Here is a 21,674-nt window from a genome sequence, read left to right as displayed (position 1 = left end):
TGTGTGTGTGTGTGTGTGTGTGTGTGTGTGTGTGTGTGTGTAGTCCTGTGTTGCAGACATAGCTAATGCTTTAAACTGACACAAACTCTTCTTCTCTCCTTGCCAACAAAAGCTTGCTTTCCCAGGGCAGCAACTGGCTCAGCAAAGATTGGGTTTCCCTTGAGATAGGTGTGGCTGTGTGTCCTGGCTTTGGCTGACTAGACTTGGGCAGAGTACTCTGTGGAACTTCCAGAAGGGCTTTTTCTTTCTTTCTTTTAAAGATTTTATTTTTAAGGAATCTTTACAGCCAACATGGGGCTCAAACCCACAACTGATCTATAACTCAGGATCAAGAGTTGCATGCTCCACTGATTGAGCAGGCCAGGGGTCCCCCGAAAAGCTTCTTAAAAAAGAGGGAGGATACTTTTTCCCTTAGTACTTCCTGTCTCCCTGCTAGCTGGAATGCTTTATGAGGCTAGTGCCCCAATTAGCCTTCCTGGATGTGGAGGTGATCTTGAAGACAGAGCATTTTGTGGAGACGTAGAGCAGGTAGAAGGATTCTTCTTCTTTGGAGACTTTGCTGAGTCATCATACCAGCCCTGACCTCCCTCCTCCAGAATTCTTTTTTTTTTTATGAGAGAAAATACGTTTGTATCTTTGGGTCGCTGTTTTTAGATTCTCTGTCATGAGTAGCCAAGTACAACTTCTAACTGATAGATCAACCTGAGGTTTTTCATTAATTGAAGACTGATTTAATGAGTATACACTGAAGACAGAGAACAGTGCCTGGCATGGAATAAGTGTGGATAGACTTATCCACATTTAGATAGATAGCTATTACTGCCCCTTGGGGAGTTATTAGATACACCAAGCATCTCTGAGTTTATACTTAAATGTGAAAATACCCATTTTAATTAGGTTTTGTGTTGTAATTACAGGGTCTTTGTAAAAGTGTCCTCTGAGCATGGCTATCCTCAAATCCATGAGATTTGAATGTGCATTAGTTTGGTTCTTCATTTATTCTTTCAGAAAATCTTTATTTAGTACCTGTTATGTGTGAGGCACAGTTTAAAGGGTCCTGAAGGTGGTTACATAAAGTAAAATGAGTGGAAGACTCTGGTTTCAAATTTATAGACTAGGAAAAGAGATATTTTTTTTTGTCTTAAAGATTTTTGTTTATTTTTATTTATTTTTTAAGATTTTATTTATTTGACAGACAGAGATCTCAAGTAGGCAGACAGGCAGGCAGAGGGAGAGAGGAGGAAGCAGGCTCCCTGCCGAGCAGAGAGCCCGATGCGGGGCTCGATGCGGGGCTCAATCCCAGGACCCTGGGATCATGACCTGAGCCGCAGGCAGAGGCTTTAACCCAATGAGCCACCCAGGCGCCCCAAAGATTTTTGTTTATTAAATAGAGAGAGCAGGAGCAGGATGAGGAGAGAGGGAGGGGCAGAGAGAGAGGGAGAAGCAGACACCCCACTGAGCAGAGAGCTCTACAGGAGGCTCCATTCCTGGACACTGGGATCCTGACAGGAGCCAAAGGCAGATGCTTATCTGACTGAGGCCCCTCCTGCCCTCAGCCCCCTCCAGGAAAGAGAATTAATACATGATAATAACAGCCAGAGTTTATGGAGTAATTTCAAGCGCAGTAATTTACATGTGTTATCTTATTTAACATTGATAGTAGCTTTTGAAATACAGTATTGACCTTAAAAAGCAAAAGCCAGCTATTTTATAGGCAAAATGAGTTTCTTTAGGAGTAGTGTAGAATTTCAATTTGAGACAAGCAAACCGTGGTGAACCATAGGCAAGTCTAGAGAACAGAGGAGAGGGGCTTGCTTTTATTGGGGAAAAGAGGAAGCTGGAAGGGGCTGTTATGGGTTCTCATTGGTTGATCGTGGCAGTTCCCAGTGGCTGGGCTGTTCCTCAGCACAGAGAAATTCTTCCTTCCTCCTGCTGGGATATGTAAACTAAACTTCCTTTTGGGGAGTGTGAGGTATGCTTTTTACTGCTGGTGGTAGTATATGAGAACTCTCCATTCAGGACTTTCTGACTCCATTTTTTTTTAAAGATTTTATTTATTTACTAGTCAGAGAGAGAGAGCGCAATTAGGGGGAGCGGCAGACAAAGGGAGAAGCAGGCAGAGGGAGAAGCAGCCACCCAGGTATCCCCTAATGTTGTTTTCTTAACTAGCAGAGTTAGGAGCCTGATGTGGGACTCTATCTCAGGACCCTGGAATCATGACCTGAGCTGAAGGCAGCCCCTTAACCGACTGAGCCACCCAGACATCCCTCTGACTCCGTTTTTTTTTTTTTTTAAAGATTTTATTTATTTATTTGACAGGCAGAGATCACAAGTAGGCAGAGAGGCAGGCAGAGAGAGAGGAGGAAGCAGGCTCCCCGCTGAGCAGAGAGCCCGATGTGGGGCTCGATCCCAGGACCTGAGATCATGACCTAGGCGAAGGCAGAGGCTTAACCCACTGAGCCACCCAGGTGCCCCCCCCCATGAGATTTCCTTTATTTATTTTCACAATGGGTTCTATTATTTTTCTCATTACACAGGCAAGGATTTAGATGTATAGGGAGATTTAGTAACTTGTGCGAAGTCCTAGTGAGTGGTGAAATTGGAATTCACAAAAGTTATTTGTATGCTCCTAATCTCTATGCAATGACTACAATAATTTGACAATTTCTTGAACCCATTTTATGTGGAAGGTCCTACATTGTGTTGAAAGGCATTGATTGTCAAAGTGTGATCCTAGTTTTAGCCACTGCAGCATTGGCTGGAAAATATGAGAAATGCAAATTATTGGCCTCACCCCAGATCTACTAAATCAGAAACTGAGGGTGGGGCCCACTGATCTGGGTTTTAACAAGGCTTGCAGGTGATTCTTATACCTAATGATGTTTGAGAACCTCTGTGGTAGGGGTTGGATAGATAAGTGAGACTCATTTAAGTTTGTAAAAGGGAAAATCAGTTTAAAAAATAACTGTAACTCAAAGGAGATAAGATAATATGCAGAAAGGAGGATTAGAATCTTACTGAGTGTGAATTTGCTGCCAGATTTTCTGATTTTTCAAAAGAAGTTGGGGATCCAGATTTTAATGGGAACTCTCATAATTTTAAATGTGAAGTTAATATAAAATTAAAAAAAAAAACAAAAACCCAACGGGCAAAATGTAACCTGTCTGCAAGGCAGGTGCCAGCCTGCAAGCCCTATTGAGAACAACAGAGAGGCACAAAGGCTCTTAGTGGTCTGCCCGGAGTGGCATGGGAGTAAATTTACCTAGGACACTGAACTAGGGCAGTGAAAGACTAGTTCACTGTATTAGTTTGCTGGGGCTGAAAAGTACCACAAACTGAGTGACTTAATTAACAGAAATTGATTATCTTATATTTCTAGAGGCTGAAAGTCTAAAATAGATCTTTCTTTTTTTAATTTTCAAGAGGTAAGCTAATTAAAATAAAGATACTGAGTGGCTTATAGCACAGGTCATATGTAGAAATGGCAAAAATTATGATGGTAGTGCTAGTGATCACTAACCAAGGGGTCCTTAATAAATGTTTTTAGAGTTGAAATGTGGGAAAAAGCAAAAGTTGATGGGTCTTTTTTGTTGAGGGCTTGGAAAAAGGAAGATGTGGATCAGCACAGTAAGGTGAGGTGGATCAAAGGAGAGGGGAAATAGTAGTAAGGTTATATAGGAGGTTGGAGTGAGGCATGAAAGCTGGAAGTGTGGTGTATCAGAGCTGTGTGAAAAGAGAAGGAAACGAACTCATGTTTTTAAGCGCAGAGTCAGTGCACTAGATGTTTTATACACGTTATTTAATATGATTGAGGGTGATGTAAAGAAAGAGAGCTTCGGGCTCTGAAAGGATTTTTGGAGGAAATGGGCTCTAAAACTGAAGATGGAATGAAAAAAACAGAAGAGACGGCTTGGATTTGTCTAAAGGGGGATCTTATTTGGGGCAAGGGCAGATGAATAGCGGGTATGGAACAGCTTTATTACACAACGACAGTGATTTATGAACTTTGTTTATTTATCCACAAGACACTTGTCATAGAGGAGTTTCCTTCTAGAGGATTTGTAAACTGAGGTAAGACTGTTATTCATTGAGATGTCAACTTCCACATCTGTATTGTGTATAGCATTGTAGGGGGCAAGAGGAAAGATTGTTCAATTCTTTCTCTAGAGTTTACATTTCTCCTCTGACAATTTTTTACCTGCTTTATATCAAATAAGGGCAGCCTGGGAACTGGTGGGTGAATGGGTGCTGCGGGTGTTGGTGTCGCTCATATAGAGGTCAAACTGAAGATAGCAGAATGATTTTCTTATTCGTATTGTGAAAAGTCAAATTAAGTTCATATGTGTGAGATAGAACCATAATAAAAACAAAAAAAGAAAAGCATTAATGACCCTTAAAAAATTTTTTTTAAAATTTCTTTTCAGTGTACCAGAGTTCATTGCTTACGCACCACACCCAGTGCTCCATGCAATACGTGCCCTCCGTAATACCCACCACCAGGCTCACCCACCTTCCCACCCCCTGCCCCTTCAAAACCCTCAGATTGTTTTTCAGAGTCCCTTTAAGCCCTTTTATGGTACTGAAGATGTAGCTGGCCCTTTAAGAGTTGTTTTGTCTTGATTCCAGATGACAATGAACTCTTTTCTTTACTATCACTGCAGGGAAGGCACTTGTCTTCAATAAGTTACTTAAGAAGAAAGGTGAGACTCAATCTACAGAATCAGAATTTCTTGTTCTTTAGCATCTAAAACACAAAACATCTTTTTAAGTTGTGTTTTAGAAGATACTTTAAACACAACAGCAAACATTTTTAACTCTTTCTCTGGGGAGCTTTAGTGATGGGGAAATCAGCAGCAGCTATTTCAACAGTTTGACATTCCCCCTCTCCCATCCCAGGAATCAGACTGCTGGGCTTAGCCAAGAGTAAATGGAACTTGAATTTCAAAACCTTCCTACCCAAAAAAGTTTAAAATTTGTAACCTTTAAGACTGAGAAGATATGAAATATAGCACACTACCTTGAATTTTAACCAATAGTTGTTTGGAAAATTCTCTTGTCTCTTTGAGCATATTCACAGCTATAGTTGCAAGAACCCTCCTTTTTATTCTTCCGCAGTAACTGAGACTGCTCAATATCTGACGCTCTCTTATCTGCCTAGACATTCTTTGATCCACCCACCTTAAACAGAACAGGAAAAAGGTTTTGTTTGGTTTTGTTTTTAAGCATTGTCACACCCTAAATGGAAATTTTTTGGGTTGTGTATTAGACTAGACAAATTAAAAACATCTAAAAATAATACCTCAGAATGTGTTGTTTATAAATTGATGTGGAAATGAATAAAAAGTGAATTCAATCTGGGGTTAAAAAAAGGTTTCATTAAGACTTGTCTTGCTGAGGAAACTCCTTTCTGGCAATTTGATATTCTTCTTGTCATGTTAGGACTTTAAAAAACAATACCAGTTCAGTTATTTTGATATTATAGAGTTTTTTTGGAAAGGGAGGTTTGGAAATGATTTGTCAAAAAAAGGAAGAAACTCTGTAAGAGATCACTTAAATTAATTTCCATCTGTATTGTAGTCATAAAAGAAAGCAAAATGTATCTCCTAAAGAAGTTACTGTCATATGTCCAACCAGTTTGCTTGGAATAGAATAAAGTAGTAAGGGAATCTTTGTTTTCTCCTGATCTCTCATATCCTTCCATGGTATCTTTTTTTTCAGTCCCATTCTTCCTGCCTCAGTCCTGCATTCAGTCTATATACTATTTAAACCTCCCATCTTGATTTTTTTCCATCCCACTGGACTGACTTTCTTTCTTTCTTTCTTTCTTTCTTTCTTTCCTTCCCTGCCACTAAGTACTTTGTCATTCTCTGAGAACAATTCAGGTATGTATGTTGTAAGAATATTGTGGCATGACACTTTTCAAGGGAAAAATCTCCTCATATGCTCCCTTTCAGTTCCTGTCATATATTTACACTGAAAAATGCATTTTGTAAATAGCCAAGATGAAGATGTCCATGGAATAGTGTGGTGCAATAAATACAGTAGATAAAGAGGGAAGTCAGTTCCTCCTCTGCTCTGATGACCATTGGTGGGTCCATTTATTTCTCAAGATCTCAAGTTTTTCATCTCTAGAATGAAGCAGGTAAAGAGCTATTTCCTGAGGTCCCTTCCAGCTCTGAAAATAGTCAAAGAGTTAGTATCTTTATAAAATGGGAATGTTCTTCTGGTATTAGCTAGCGTGACAGTGTAGCTGACCACAATATCATCATTTAGGTTTTTTGTTTCCTCCTTAGTTCCTCTGCACAAATGCAGAAAATAAGCAGAAGGCAGTACCCTGTAGGTACAGATTGGACTACTTTCTGCCAGATGGGTAACTGCAGCTTGGCCTTCTTTCACCAGGCCCTGCCGTGTGGGTATGTTGATCTTTAGCCACACTGATGCCCATGGATAGCTCCATGCCCTTGATCCCCCTTGTGACAGACCTATAACTAATCTATAACCCGGTTTGTAAAATGGCTAGACAGGGTTAAAGTTTTAAGCTTTGACCCTGGAAGACAGCAAGTAAAAATATTCTCTTTTGGGAACAGACTTCAAGTATCTCTTTGCTGCAGCAAGAAGCAATAGCAGAATTTCATGAGTGCTGGTCCAGTCTGATGGCTGTATCAGCTTTAGAGGGGTGGGGGTGGGGAGGGAAGGTCAGAAATAAACACGTTTGGAAAAATGTTCCTCTTTATCCACTTCTCAGTTTAGTTTCTTTTTAGAGTATGGTCAGATGTTTCCCTTCCCCCTAATGAGAGTAAGCTGAAGTGCTAGCAGGACAGAGGTTTCTGTGTTAAGATGTTAATGTGAAGTCCTACTGTATTTTCAGTGTTTAAGGAAAAGCTAATGGGAACTTTCCAGGGAAGATGGTGGGTGTTATTAATATGAAAATATGTATGAGAATTCTTAAATGAAGGCTTTATGGGATAGAGTTGGAGGCTAATAAGACCCTTGCTGGCTGGTGGTGGGCAGGGTGTGGGACCAATTGGGGGTGGGGGAGAAAGGGTAGGGAAGAAAGACTTCTTTTGGACTCTGGGGATTCTGGGCCTGTTGAAGGGCCTAGAATGAAGACTGGAGGGGAGACAGAACAAAACAGGGGAAGTATGAGAGAAACTTAAATGACTGGAAGATATAGGACAGGCAGGAAGCCACCAGCCAGGGCAGGAATGGGGACCTGGAATTGGAGGTAAAAAAAAAAAAATACTAGGAATTTTACAAAACAACAAGAGCAACAAGAAGTAACTCTTAAAGGTAATGGCCACCCCAGGAGGAACATTCTGAGTGAAAGGGAAGTGGTCCCTTGGAGTCCCAGGGATGAACTTGACTTTGAACCTGTGCCAAGCCAATCAGTGTAGTAGTTGGCTTGGTGCCCTTGGCCTTGAGGCCTCTAACTTTGCAACTGAGGCCACAGGTGGCCACTTTGCTGAAGACTCTGGAGCTAAGCCTGTTTTTAAAAAGATAATAGAATTAAGAGTTTTAGTTCATTGCTGTCACGGTGAACTTGTTTCTCAGCTCCACTCTAGGGCCTGCTCTGATTTGTAACTGGACTTTTGCCCCATTTCCTTTTGACTAAACCTCTTTCTTAGGTCCTAGGAGCTACCTCTTTATCTCATAATAATATGACTAATATTTGATTGAGTACCAGCTATTTGTACTGAGACTGATGTGGTTTTGTTTGTTTGTTTTTTGATGTTTTTCCCCCTTGCCCCAAATAATGAATCATAGCCAACGTTCAATCCAGACAGCTTACTACCAAAGCCCAGTTGCATTAGGTCACACGGCTTCCCTGCCCTGCTTCTACATTCAATCTCTGCCTTGTTTTCTTTGTCTGCCCCTCTGCCTGTATTGGACAAGCCTCCTGCATGTTCTTCTTTTTTCCGTGCTGCTGTTGAATACCCTCCGCATGTCTGCTTCCATCTTTTGTTGATGACACCCTCGCTTTGTGGTCTGCCTGCTTTCTTGGTCTGGACAATTTCATATTTACTGCTCCTGCTGCTTATAGAGAACCCTGCCAGTGGCTCCTGGGGTGTCCTATAGAGCCATGCTGACTCTGCAGTAAAGTTGAGCTGTGCTAGCACAGTCTCTGCAGACAGGCTGGGGACAGAGTTCAGCCAGATAAGATGAGCCCTCACAGTATGATATTGGCTAGAGTGTGAGATCAGGCCCTCAATAGTCCCAGGTAGAAATGGTTTTGCCGGTTTGACTTCTAGATGGGCTGGAGAAGGACTTTTCCCCTTTCAGTGGTGAACTGGGGTTACTAATTGAAATCTTTGGTATGGCTGAAGGATTTTGCCAACCTTCATCTTGAGCATGACCTGCTTGGAGCTCAGTGCCTGACAATGTACTCTGACTTCCTGTTTTGGTTTTTGGTTATAGCAGATGTTCTCGACTTCACTGTGTATCACATTCACCTGCAGGGCTCCTGAGAACTGCTGGATTCTCTACTCCATCCTTAGAACTTCAGTTTCAGATGTTCTTGGGTAACATCTATGCATCCACAGTTTTATAAAAAGTGATCCAGGTGGGGCGCCTGGGTGGCTCAGTGGGTTAAGGCTCTGCATTCAGCTCAGGTCATGGTCTCAGGGTCCTGGGATCGAGCCCTGCATCGGGCTCTCTGCTCAGCAGAGAGCCTGCTTCCCCCTTTCTCTCTCTGCCTGCCTCTCTGTCTACTTGTGATCTCTCTCTCTGTCAAATAAATAAATAAAATCTTAAAAAAAAAATGATCCAGGTGATTCTAATGTACAGCCAGTGTTGCTATTCACTCTTGTGCTGGGTGGTTCTTGGGCTAAGTGTATCAGCAGTGAGCAGGAGCAAAGAAGAGTGGCATGAAAAAGAAAAAATCATTAATATTGCTTTGCATTGTGAACCCTGGATATCGTGGAATATCTTTGATCAAAGGAGGAGGGCCACATATGTTCCTTAACTTGTCTAAGACTCCTAGAGGAAACATACTTTGTACTGACAGGTGCTATGGCCCAGAGACTTAAAGAGGATACTGGAGCTAGGTGGCTTTTTATTTATTTAATTTATATTAAAAAAATTTTTTTTAAGATTTCATTTATTTTTGTTTAGTTAGAGAGAGAGAGAGCATGCATGAGCAGGGAGAGGGGCAGAGGGTGAGAGAGAATCCCAAGCAGACTCTCCCCATACTGCACTGAATATGGAGTTGGACATGGGTCTCGACGCCAAGACCATGACCTGAGCTGAAATCATGAGTCAGACACCCAACTAACTGAGCCACTCATGTGCCCCAGGAACTAGGAGGCTTTTTAAAATGTAGTGGTCTTTGCATGATGGCTGTGATGGCCCATATTTGATACCAAAGCAATAGAAAAATCAACTATCTTTTGAACACGATTTAAGACACACGGGGTCAGGAATTTTCTTAGCAGAAAGGCCTGTATGATGTTTATTTGATTTTTGCTCAGATTTTATTTTTTAACTTTTTCAGTTCCCATTTCTAGCTCTTACTTTTAAGTATGTGGGCTTAAAAGGGTCAACATTAGGTTAAGTGATTTTTTTTAGCCATAGTTTTGAAATAAACCAGACTTTTATGATTAAAAAGATAGGTATAAATCCCTTATCACTATGGTTTTCATGTCAGACAAGGGATCTCTGCCTATCCAGAGCTCTTTGGTTACGTTGGCGGGAGTTTGTGCTTATTCATCTTGTTGGTCCTGATCTGTAGTTGAGGTAGTTGCAACTATGACCTACAACCACAGAATAAGGAATGACAACTCCTGCGTACTTTGTGTATATGCTAAATTCTTTAGATGAATTATTTCTTTTATTCCTTACTCTGACCCTAGGATGTAGAACTATAGAACTTTTTTAGAGATCAGGAATTGAGGCTTAGAGGGGTTAAGTAACTTGGTCAAGATCACACAGCTAAATGCTAGAGCTGGAATTCTGATCCCAGACTGATGTTTATAATTGCTATGGTTTTATGATTTCCCTAAAGAACTTTGTTATACTTCATGAAATGAGTTTTGCAGGGCCAGTGGTTGGTGAACCTCGCCTCCTAGGCAGATTGCCTTTTCCTCTGTACTGTTAGATAAATGACTACACCTAGTCAGAACTCTTTGGCCAAGATGCTAAGTTTATTCCAGGTGTGGATCACTGAATAAAAAGGACTGAGGTTAGCTTTTTTTGAGAACAGTAATCTAAGACTATATGCTGGAAGGAATGCTACAGAATATAGTCAGTTAATTTAATTTAATTCAATTAATTAATTTTATTATTTTTTTAAAGATTTTATTTATTTATTTGACAGACAGAGATCACAAGTAGGCAGAGAGGCAGGCAGAGAGAGAGAAGGAAGCAGGCTCCCTGCTGAGTAGAAAGCCTGATGTGGGGCTTGATCATGACCTGAGCCAAAGGCAGAGGCTTTAACCCACTGGGCCACCCAGGCGCCCCTATTTTATTTTATTTTATTTTTTAAGATTTATTTATGTATTTAAGAGAGAAAAAGAGACAGAGTGAGGGGTGAGGGTGAGGAAGACAGGGGAAGGGACAGAGGGAAAGGGAGACAAGCAGACTGCCTCTTGAGCAGGAAGCCTGACACAGGGCTCAATCCCAGGACCCTGAGATCATGACCTGAGCTGAAATCAAGAGTCTGATGCTTCGGGGCGCCTGGGTGGCTCAGTGGATTAAGCCTCTGCCTTTGGCCCAGGTCATGATCTCAGGGTCCTGAGATTGAGCCCCGCATTGGGTTCTCTGCTCAGCGGGGAGCCTGCTTCCTCCTCTCTCTCTCTGCCTACTTGTGATCTCGTCTGTCAAATAAATATAAAAAAAAAAAAATCCAAGAGTCTGATGCTTAACCAACTGAGCCACTCAGGTGACCCTCACTTTATTTTAATAGTAGTTTGTTAGTACACTTGTGTTCATAGCTGCATTATTCACAGTAGCCAAGAGGTAGAAGGAACCCAAGTGTCCATCGATGGGTATTGAATGGATAAACAAAATATGGTATATACACAAAATGGGATATTATTCAACTTTAAACAGGAAGGAAATTCTGACGTATGCTACAACATGAATAAACCTTAAGGATATTATGCTACATGAAATAAGCCAGTCACAAAAAGGCAGATATTGTATGACTTCATTTATATGAGGTTTCTAAAGTACTTAGAGCATAGCAACAGAAAGTAGAATAATTGTTGCCAAGGGCTGGGGGAGGGGGAAGAGGGGAGTTGTTTAATGGGTACCGAGTTTCAGTTTTGTAAGATGAAGTCTGGAATTGGTTTGCACAGCAATGAAAATATAACTAACACTACTGAACTGTACTCTTAAAAATGGTTAAGATGGTAAATTTTATATTATGTATATTTTACCACAACAAACAAACAAAGGAACGAACAAGTAACATTCCCCATTTATGATCAATGTACTGAAAATAGGTCTTAAGCCAAAATAACATTGTCACAGAACTCTGAAGAAATGTTTATATTGTCTTTTTATGGGGGACTTGCAAAGAAAAAAAATATTGTTTTTCTTGAATATTAAGTTATGAGCTTATGGTGCATCTTTAGAGGCTAAAGGGGATGACAATTGTACTTACAGCATAAGGAATATATAATACATTTAAAGCAGTACAGTAATCACACAGTAAATCTTTATTACTGCTATTGCTGTCTTGAAAAATAAAGTATTGGGGAATTTTTTTAAAAAGGCACTTTGCTAGTTCTTAGATAGAAATATACAGTTCATGGGATGCCTGGATGGCTGAGTTGGTTAAGCCGCTGCATTTGGCTCAGGTCATGATCTCAGCGTCTTGGGATCGAGTCCCACATTGGGCTTCTTGTCCAGCAGGGAGCCTGCTTCTCTCTCTGTGTCTGCCTGCCACTCTGCTTGCTTGTGTTCTCTCTCTGAAAAATAAATAAATAAAATCTTTTAAAAAAAACTTAGAAAAGAAATATATAGTTTCTCCAAATTAATGACACCTCACAGTGATCAACCAGACTTCTTTTAATTCTAAAACTCTGCGAACCTGTGACTATTATATAACTATTGTTTCTACCACTGACAGCGTGGAATACTGTAGCCATTGAGGAACTCTGGCTTTTTTATTACTACTCACACAGACAGGGTGGGAGTCTATATGATATATGTAAATGGTAGTATACCATGTTGGTTCTAGAACAACTGGAGACAGGGACTACAAAGGATGTTTTAGGTTGGGTTTTATCAGCAGTTGGCTTTCCATGGAGGAGGCAGCACAGTGTGGGGAGGCCCGGGCTATCTTTCTCGTTCTTCTTCTTCTTTTTTTTTTCTTTCTAAAGATTTATTTATTTGGCAGAGAGAGAGAGATCACAAGCAGGCAGAGCAGCAGCCAGAGAGAGAGGAGGAAGCAGGCTCCCTGCCGAGCAGAGATCCTGACGTGGGGCTTGATCCCAGGACCCTGGGATCATGACCTGAGCTGAAGGCAGAGGCTTAACCCACTGAGCCACCCAGGTGCCCCTATCCTTCTAGTTCTTACTGGCTTGTGGGTACACAAGTCAAAAATTTTCTCAGCAACTATCTTTTCTCATCTGTGAAAGTTAGGGCTGTACTAGTTGAACCTGTGTCTCTTATCATCTTGTCCTTACTCCTTCTTTAGACTTCCAGGGATTTCTGGGGACTGTCTTAGGATCATAGGTATGTCCCTAGGGTCACACAATTATAAAGGGCTAGGCCTTAGAAAATATTACTTGGATGAAGAGAAGCTGTTAATTGTACTTTAAGGTCTGTCTGGTTGGACACATGCAAATGAAAATATGAGGACCAGAATGGTTTCTTCTGGATAATTTAATACAGAATTATGTTATGCCTTCTATACAGATTAGTGAGTAAAACAAGCCTTTCCAGACTCTAGGTGGAAATGTAGATCTAGTTCTTCAAATCCTGGTAAATTGTAATGTGGGGGAGCTGTTCCATGATTATGTTTCCACATTTCTACAATAGCTGTAGCTTTTCCTGGAGTGTTTGCCTTGATGAGCTTCATTTGGGGCTGAGTGTAAGATTTTTGAAAATTTCCATGTGATTTAAAGTCACTGAGTAATAGATTAGGAAGGACAGCCATAAGAAACTGTCTAGTTAATCATGCCAAAAAGGTCAGATGTTTTAGTTTGGTTCCCTCAAAATCGGGCCTGAGAGAAAATCTTAGGTGCAAGTAGTTTATTTGGGAAATGAACCTCAGAAGTGCGAGTGAGGTAATGTGGAGAGAGTGTCAGGAAGGAGAAAAAGCCAGTTTAAGGGTGTACTGCTCTGGGCAACAGCTCAGTTACACTCGTATTCAGAGAAGCAATTGGGATGTCTTTGGCATTGTTACTTGGAAGACTAGAAAGCTGAGGCATTTTTCCTGGTTCCCATGCCCCACTGCTTGAAGATTTTCAAGCCAATTTGAATATGGGCTGAATGGGCTCCTGCTCTTTCAGAAGAGATCCTGAGGCAGGAAAGCAAAAAGTCAACCTGAGATTTATGGAGCTTTCTGCCAAAACTGTGGCTGAAATCAGATATGGGCTAAGGGGATATAATTTGGGGACCAACAAATCACTAGTGTTTCTTTCTACTCTTTGTCCTTGTGACTTACACAGGAGAGGCAGTGTGGTGTAGTGGTTAAGTGTTTGAATCCTGATTTCACTAAGTTTACCAGACACACGTTCTTGGCAAGATATTTAAAACTCCCTAAGCCTTAGTTTCCTCATTTTTGAGAGGGGGCTTTTGAGGTCTTTCTTGAAATGTTCTAAGGATGGACTGTATCAGTAAATAGAGCACTTAGAATCCAAGTTGGACTTTCCTAAAGGCTCAGAAATATTTAGAATGAGTTCATCATAAATGCTGTATAAGCTTTGTAGTTAAAATCCTTAATAAGCTCATACTAATATGTTGGTTCTGGAAGGGATTAATGATCTCAATTGCTGACATAGAAGTAAGACTTTTCACCCACTCATCTAGGGTGGATTTGGTAGATTCTGTAGACAATGAACAAGATGATATGTTTTTTACTGAATTTTCTTTCTCACCTTCCTCAGGAATCCGCCAGTTTTCGCTGTCAACAACATCCCTTTAAGAAACCATATCTCAGTGAACCATATGACATGAAGAGGTGTCTTGAAGGTATGGCTGCAGGCCCCTTCAGTGTAATCTCCAAAATCATTAGCCCTATGGAGAGGAGCCTATTATATCTTAAGAAGATGAACCCACCCTTCTCTACTAGGTTTTTGGTTTTGATTGTTGAGCAATAAACATTATCCTATGCTGGTGGAAAAAAGTGAATCTCAGGGACTGATTGAGAGTGGGCAGAGTTAATATCTCTGTGGTCATAGACCCCTTTCAGAAATATCACAGATACAGCCCCACAAAGTCAGTGATTGATATGAAAAGCCCAAATTTAATTTTGAGCCTGAAGTTCAACCATTTTTTCCTACATTGGAAGTTTTCATAATGGTGATGAGACATGAGGTGTTCTACTAATTAAGGAGCATCTTTGCATTATGCAACTACTTTTAATTATAGTGACTACTTCCTTCCTAAGGAGGAAGAGAAAGTCACAGCCTTGCAAAGCCTGGGAAGATGCTGCTGTGTGTATTCTTGGTGAATTGTTCTGAGGATTGACTTTTATTTCTTTATTCTCTATTTCAAGATTAGAGGCTCAGCAAACATAATCATACAATAAAAGTCAAAGGACTTAGAAAAGACTACAAAATTCCTGAGTGTGTGGAATGAAACATTTGGATTTGTTTTGTCCACTTTGATCTGTGGATCTATACTTTTTAGATTATGATAATAATATATACTTATAACTATGAAATGCCTCTTTTGTTGGCTGTAATGTCTGAAATGCTCTAATCCTAACCTTAATACCTTCCCCTTTCACTAAAACAACTGTTGTAATATCACAGTTTTTGACAAATTAGGTAATTTTTATGAATCTACATATTACATTATAGTGGAACAAATAATACAATACTCTTAAAATATTTGAGAGTCTGATTCCAGATTACTATGAAAGCTTTAATCTATTCCCTGCATTTGTTTGTTATTCACAGTGATCCTGTCCATGTTTAGCACCCATTTATGAACTTGGTTATGATCATGGTATGTTAAATTTCAGTGGTGATCTGACCTGTTCTAGTTTGGAGAGAACCAGTTTTCCATAAAATACACACTCACTGACCTGGATTTGTTTTTAATTTCTGTCCATCATCTGCTTAAAGCCAAATAAAGAAAGAAAAGGCATTGAAATAACTGAGGTAGGGGAAGCTTTGGCTGCTACAATGGGTGGTGTTGTAGGGGAATTTATTTCTGGTGACAACCTTGACCTCTGAAGAGGAAGGTAGCATGGGCTGAATGAACCCCTGGGGAAGGTTTGAGAACCTACTATGAGTACAGCACTGTGATAGAGGATGGATAAGAAAGCTCAAGAGGTGTATCTTCCATGACCTTTGAATCTGGGTGGGAAAGAGGTCATACACACTGGAGGAGGGGTTAAACTCCTTTGCAGTGCTCTATGAAATTAAGTCTGAATGAATAATGCATGGTTAGTGTCCTAGGAATTCAAAGACCAGAGACTCTTGCTGTGGGCTGCTGTGCTTGAGGAGCACCATGAAGGGTGGGTAGAGTACAGCTAAGTACAGATAGGAGGACTAGAAAGCAAATTTCCTGGGAATGACTTTTAAAGAAGTGATACGATCTGGAATTTTAACTAAATGAGTTCATACCACTGAAGATGCACACCAGAAGGCGCACTGAATCATTGCATGTGGGGTTGTTTCAAAGAAAGGAATAATCACCCTTCTTGCTTTTTAAAATCTGGTACTGGCATAACACCAATATGACACATAGAGTATTTTTACTTCTTCAGGTGTTTTGGGTTACATTGGCCTCCTACTGATAAGTTGGGAAATTGGAAATACTGCTGTTTTTCTGACAAAAGCCTTTTTTTCCATGGCAACTTTTTCTTGAAATGGTACTTATTTCTTGTTTACTCATGGCTGGAATATACCTAAGTGGATATGGGCTTCTTTAAGAATGACAGCAACCTTATTTGGAGAGAAGTTGTTTGTGGCCTAAGAACTCTATACCTTTATTTGGATTTTTTGTAATATTATTCTTTTATTTCCTACATTTTTACTTGTTCTTCCCTTCTCTATTCTTGCTCTGCTTGGTGGTATACACTATCTTAGATTTTTGGCTCCTTCTGTAGTTCCATTTTTAGGAGGATTATCTTAGAATTCCTCACAAATGGGACATAGATAGGTTTTTCTACCTTGCTACTGACTTTTCTACCAAAGGTCATGGAAGACAGACCTGCCTTGTCAAGTCTGAAATTTCTAGTCCAAAGCAAAATGGTATAACCACTTTGGAAGACAGTTTGGTTGTTTCTTTAAAAACTAAATACACTCTTCTTTAAAAAAAAGATTATTTATTTATTTATTTATTTGACCAAGAGAGCACAAGTTGGCAGAGTGGCTGGGAGAGGGAGAGGGAGAAGCAGGCTCCCTGCTGAGCAGGAAACCTGATGTGCGGCTGGATCCCAGGACCCTAGGATCATGACTTGAGTCGAAGGCAGCACTTAACTGACTGACCCATCCAGGTGCCCCCCCAAACTAAATATACTCTTAACATACAGTTTAGCACTTGTGCTCCCTGGTATTTACCAAAAAGAGTTGAAATTTATGTCCACACAAAAATCTGCACATGGATATTTATAGCAGCTTTATTCATAATTTTCCAATCTTGGAAACAACTTAGATGTCCTTTAATAGGTGAATGGATAAATGAACCATGGCACATCTAGGCAATAGAATATGATTCAGCACTAAAAGGGAATGAGCTTTGAAACCATGAAAAGACATGGAGGAAATGGAAATTAATATAAGTAAATGAAAGCAGCCAATCTGAAAAGGCTACATACTGTATGATTCCAACTGTATGACATTCTGGAAAAGCAAAACTGTGGAGACAGTAAAAATATCAGTAGTTGCCAGAAATTAAGAAGGGGAGGAAGGATGAATATGTGGAACACAGAGGATTTTTAGAGCAGTGAAAACACTTGGAATGATACTCTAACAATAGATACATGTCATTACACATTTGTGCGGATCCATAGAGTATACAACACTAACAGTAAAACCTAATGTAAACTATTGATTTTTGATGATAATGATGTAACAACAGAGTTACATCAGTTGTAACAAATGTACCATTGCAGTGTGGGACGTTGACAATAGGTGAAGCTGTGCCTGTGTGGGCACAGGGGGGAGGTGGGAAATCCCTGTGACTTGGTCTCAGTTTTGCTGAGAGCCTAAAACTGCTCCAAAAAATAAAGTCTTTAAGTAGGAAAAAAAAAAAAAATCCAAGACTGCCTCTGAATTGGAGAAATCTAGTAAATAGACTCCTGTATAAGCTTTGAAATCATATTATTCATATCTCCATGTGATGTCTCTCCCAAATGTCTCATGGAATTTCTTAAGTCCTAGTTTTACTTTCTAAACAAAATTCTGGCTAGATGTTTTCTCAGGAGCTGATTTTGTTTTTAAAGGAAGGGGATAAAAAAGATACTAAAAGAAAGCTCCATTATAAAAGCAATATATTCTGTGCATGCAGCTCAAGGAGTAGTTCAGGAAGAGACAATCCGCCTCCCCACTAGTGGCAAGTCTATAATTCACACTGCCACTTCCACTTTTTATTGGAAAGGTTGTTGAAAAATATTTGTAGAGCAAATTTAATATTTGCTCTTAATCAACTTGATTTTGGTTTTTAACATCTGTAAAATGCAAAGTATAGTAGGTTTTGGGTATAGATTAAATATTACATTTTATCTACATAGGATTGGCAAGCCAGGTTGACATGTAATGAGGAGAGGGCACAGGATACAAGTAGGCATGTGTATCTATCTGTGGATGCATATATAGTATGTGCATTCGTCCAATGGGCCTCAGAGGAGGACTTTGGCTGTGGACCCACAGGGAGACATATTAGGGGCTGGCCATGATGGGTAGGGGTGGTAGGATAGAAGGGTGAGGAATGGGTCAGTCTGCAAGCTGCACTGAAGAGCCCTGTGGGACAATGAGAAGCTCTCTGAACCTCCAGACTCAGACCCCTTAATGCACTAGAGAAGAAGTCTGTGACAGCCCCAGACCTAGGAGATGCACATTAGGGTGCCAGGAAAAATGGGCAATTGATATAATCTCCCCGGTGTCCAGTTTCTTACCCTTCTCATGAAGAAGTTGGGTTGAAGCAATGAGTTTCAAACTTTTCTTTTTTTAGCAGTAGTGCCATTGTTTTTTCTTTGCAGTTTTGAAATGAAAGGTCGAATATTAAGCTTAAAGGATGAGAAACAGAATTAGCAAATTCCCAGATATTTCCTCTCATTTACATTCTGAGGCCTGATTACAACCTTCTCTTACCCCACAAGGAAATTTTTAATACTTTAGTGAAAATCTTATACTTGCTTTTCTTTCTAGCTTTATTGTCTATGTGTGCATCTTTAAACAATATAGTTTAGGAGCTACCCTATGACCTAGCAATCTCAATACTAGGTAATTATCCAATGGTCACAAAATAGTGATTGAAAGGGTTGCATGCATCCCAATGTTTATAGCAGCACAATTCACAATTCCCAAAATATGGAAAGAACCTAAATGTTCATCAGTTGATGAATAGATAAGAGATATGGCGCGCGCGCGTGTGTGTGTATGTGTGCGTGCGTGTATATATAATGGAATATTACAGCCATCAAAAAGAATGAAATCTTGTCATTTACAATGACATGGATGGAACTAGAGTGTATTATGCTAAGTGAAATCTGTATATATATATATATATATATATATATATATATATATATACGCTCATATTTATGTGTGTGTGTGTGTATATATATATATATATAATGGAATATTGCAGCCATCAAAAAGAATGAAATCTTGTCATTTACAATGACATGGATGGAACTAGAGTGTATTATGCTAAGTGAAATCTGTCAGAGAAAGAAAAATACCATATGATTGCACTCATATGTGGAATTTAAGAAACAGTATAAATGAACATAGGGGAAGGGAAGGAAAAAAAATCTATAAATGGAAAGGGAGGCAAACCATAAGAGACTGTTAACTCTAGGAAACAAACTGAGGGTTGCTGGAGGGGAAGTGAGTGGGGGGGATGGGGTAACTGGATGATGGACATTAAGGAGGACACGTGATGTAATGAGCACTGGGTGTTATATGCAAGTGATGAATCACTGAATTCTATCCCTGGAACTAATACTACACTGTATGTTAACTAACTTGAATTTAAATAAAATCTTGATAGAAAAAAAAATATAGTTGAATATTGCCTATTTCTAAATTTTATATAAGTAGAATAATTCTGTTTTCTTTTTTGTCTTGCTTTTTACATACAGCATTGTTTTTTTAGGATTCATCTATGTTATGACACAAACCTCTGGTTTATTAACTTCTACTGTATCAGTTTCCCATTGTGTGAATTCACTACAATATATAGATCCATTGTGATAAGGATGGACATTGGGTTGCTTCTAATTTGGAACCATTATGGACAACAGTGCTGTGACTGATATACAGTCAGTCTTGGACATATATATACATATTACTTCAGGATAGATATCTAGGGGCAGAATTGCTGGTCACAGGGCATGCATACCTCAATCTGTTGTCCAATGTGGTTATAGTAGCTCTTTTCCTCCCTAAATAAAACCTGATGCACAAGACCAGGAAATAAAGTAGATGACAGCAGAGCTGCTATGTTTGAAACAGGGATGACAGTCCTAGGGTTGATCAGCTCTGTATGGTGTTCTCTTGGTGCTTTTTTGTGGGGTCTAACACACCTTGTTCTCCAATATTCTGTTTGCTTCTATATTCTGTATGTTGCTTTGGAAGATAATGGTTTCCAGTGATTTACCATTTCAAGGGCAAGAAAAGATCCTGACCTTCTGACCTGCAAATAGCATCTCTACTTAGGATGACTTTAATTTGGAAACCCAAGATTCTACTTTTAAAATAGGTATTTCCTTAGACCCTCCCTAAGGAAATTCCTATTCCATGAAGAAATAGAAAAAATTTTTAAAAATGCACAAATATTCCCTCCTGGGCCTATCTGTCCTTATTATGATCCTGAATTAGCTTGGCTTGGATCTTGGCTAGAAGTAGAAAAATTATATCCAATAATTATGTAAAAAATAGCTGAAAGCAATTGGATTAAAATATTCAAGCAGCTTAAAGTGAGAGGATGAATCAAAATATTGAGTATTGCTGGAGGTATAAGGGGACTATTTGTATAGCGTCTGATACACTTGAATGTCATTTGTTTTGTGGTTATGAAGCCATGGTGGTGGTTTAAGGTTTAGAGGGAATTTGTGCTGTTAGGAGTTATTATTCCAATCAAAATGACAAAATATTGAAATGGGGACTTTCCCCCATGTTGTCTTTTGCCAAAAAGCATAACCCATAAAGCAGGATTGATGCTGGAACAGTCTGTGCAGTAGACGGGCCAATGCATGTAATGCATATCATTAAAAATAGTTAGTACAAAGAAATGGTTGTTATTGTGCTTCGTCCATCCAAGTCAGGCTTAGGAGCTAATTAAGTATAATCTTTTTTTTTTTTTTCCATGACCATATGCAGTTGTTGAATTCTTACAACACAAATTGTTTTAAAGAAGAAGTTAAATACAGAATGCATTGAGTTTGGTAGAAAAAGTTTAAAGGTCTGCATTTTCCCACCAAAGCTATTTAATATCAGCTGCAGAGTGGGTGTGTGTGTGTGTGGAAAGGTTGTGACCTCCCTTATTTTTACAACCATTGCCATGATTTCATAATACTGGCAGCAGTCACCCAGAGTGAAGAAGCAGACTTTATTACAGTAATTATATGCCAGAATGTGGGTATTAAAACAGAAAACTTTTCTACTGATAATAAATGTCAAGGGAAAAATGACTTTACCCAACAAATAGCCCTTCATTGGTGTTATATTAATGGCCCCAGTGAAGACCAAGCTGTGTCCATAGGGTAGAAGCTCAGACTCCGTGTAGCCTTTTTGCCTGTTTGCAGAATGGTAAGTAGAGCAGTTGAGGGATAGAAACATGTCTTCGCAAGTTGGGTTTATTTTTCTCCATGCCATAAAGTCAGATATATTTTCACTTGAGCAGATACAGCTATTGTTTTTGCAGATGGGTTAATTATGACCATAACTGAATTAGTTTGTTGTTTCTGGACCACTTTGGTGCTTTCCTCTGATGTATTTTGGTGGGTTTTTAAGAGCTGGGAGAAGTAAAGCAGCATGAGAACTTATGGTAGTTTTCTGACTATTGAAAAACCTCAAACAAGACAATAAAAAATCTGAATAAGTACCAGATGGTACAACTTTTTGAAAATGGACATATTCTGGACTATGGGCTTCTGGCTACTAAATTATGTTCATTGAGTATTAATTATAGGGTTTATTAGTACATCTCTGAAATAATAAATGTCTAAATATAGAACATTTACATCAGGAAATCATTGATTTCACTCTGCAATTTGAATTTAGTGAAAAGTTTACTGATTCCAAGAAACACTAAAGTTATAGAACTTTTTAATCTTTGATATACAGCTTGACCTTTTTCCAAAGTACCCTATTAGCTGGGATAGA

This window comes from Mustela nigripes, chromosome 12 (genome assembly GCF_022355385.1).
Source record: "Mustela nigripes isolate SB6536 chromosome 12, MUSNIG.SB6536, whole genome shotgun sequence".
Classification (NCBI taxonomy): domain Eukaryota; kingdom Metazoa; phylum Chordata; class Mammalia; order Carnivora; family Mustelidae; genus Mustela; species Mustela nigripes.
The sequence above is the reverse complement of the archived record's forward strand: the minus strand, read 5'-3'. Positions refer to the sequence as shown.